The sequence below is a fragment of the Octopus bimaculoides genome, chromosome 8 (genome assembly GCF_001194135.2).
Source record: "Octopus bimaculoides isolate UCB-OBI-ISO-001 chromosome 8, ASM119413v2, whole genome shotgun sequence".
NCBI classification, from domain to species: domain Eukaryota; kingdom Metazoa; phylum Mollusca; class Cephalopoda; order Octopoda; family Octopodidae; genus Octopus; species Octopus bimaculoides.
Genome location: NC_068988.1, coordinates 42127598 through 42128640, shown reverse-complemented (window position 1 = coordinate 42128640; position 1043 = coordinate 42127598). Strand labels below are relative to the sequence as shown.

The 1043-nt window shown below is 41.1% G+C and overlaps 1 protein-coding gene across 1 annotated transcript in view; it reads right to left on the bottom strand.

Moving 5' to 3' along the window:
* The window catches only part of LOC106871742 (uncharacterized), a 40570-nt gene that overhangs the window by 29846 nt on the left and 9681 nt on the right, over window positions 1-1043 (bottom strand). The gene's annotated exons all lie outside the window — the stretch shown is intronic.

Below are 1043 nucleotides of genomic sequence, written 5' to 3'. Positions count from 1 at the left end.
AAAAAAAAAAAAAAAGAAGACGATAAGAGAAGAGTACATTTGGAGCGGGAAGAAACTTTGTTAATATAAGCTAAATTGAGATAACTTAATTGACGCCATTAATGTCTAGGCAGTGGGAGTTATAAGGTATGGTGTGGGTACTGTCAAATGGACTTAAACAAGTCAAAATCGAAGAACAAGAATAAGTGCTTCCATTCACGCGGTAATGTAGCCAGATTGTACCATCCCCGTAATGAAGGTCGAAGAGGGTTAATTGGTGAACGTGTAAGATCTGGGTGCATTTCATCTTGTAAGTATTTACAGTCATGTCACGAGTGAATGCTGAAGGCAACGCTGAATGAGGAGGTACAAGAAGATACAGAATATTTGGTTGATTTTAAGAAAAGGATGCGTGAGGAGAAGGTGGCTTTAGGAAAAGAGAAGCCATTGCGCAGTGTTTTCATTAGAAATCTGGCTGCACCTGAATGATGGAGATGGATGCGGAATGAGTATCTAAAAGAAAAGACTGAAGGGATGATCTTTATTGCCCATGAGCAGGCACTAAGAACAAATTCTGTCAAGTACCTTATCAGACACACATCAAAGTCGCCATTGTGCAGAAAATGTGGACAGGAGAATGAAAGCATACGTCACAATATCAGCGACTGGTCACAACCAGCACAAGAAGAGTTTAAACCTCGACGCGACAAGGTTTTTATGTTTGTGTGTCTGTGTTTGTCCCCACTAGCATTGCTTGACAACCGATGCTGGTGTGTTTATGTCCCCGTCACTTAACGGTTCGGCAAAAGACACCGATGGAATAAGTACTAGGCTTACAAAGAATAAGTCCTGGGGTCGATTTGCTCGACTAAAGGTGGTGCTCCACCATGGCCGCAGTCAAATGACTGAAACAAGTATAAGAGTAAAAGAGTAAAGGAGTGGTATCTTGACTTACGAGTTTAATTCATTCCGTGATGGAGCTCGTAACTCAAATTACTCGTATATCAAATCAAATTTCCCCATTGAAATGAACTGAAATGCCATTAATCCGTTCTGCCCCTTCC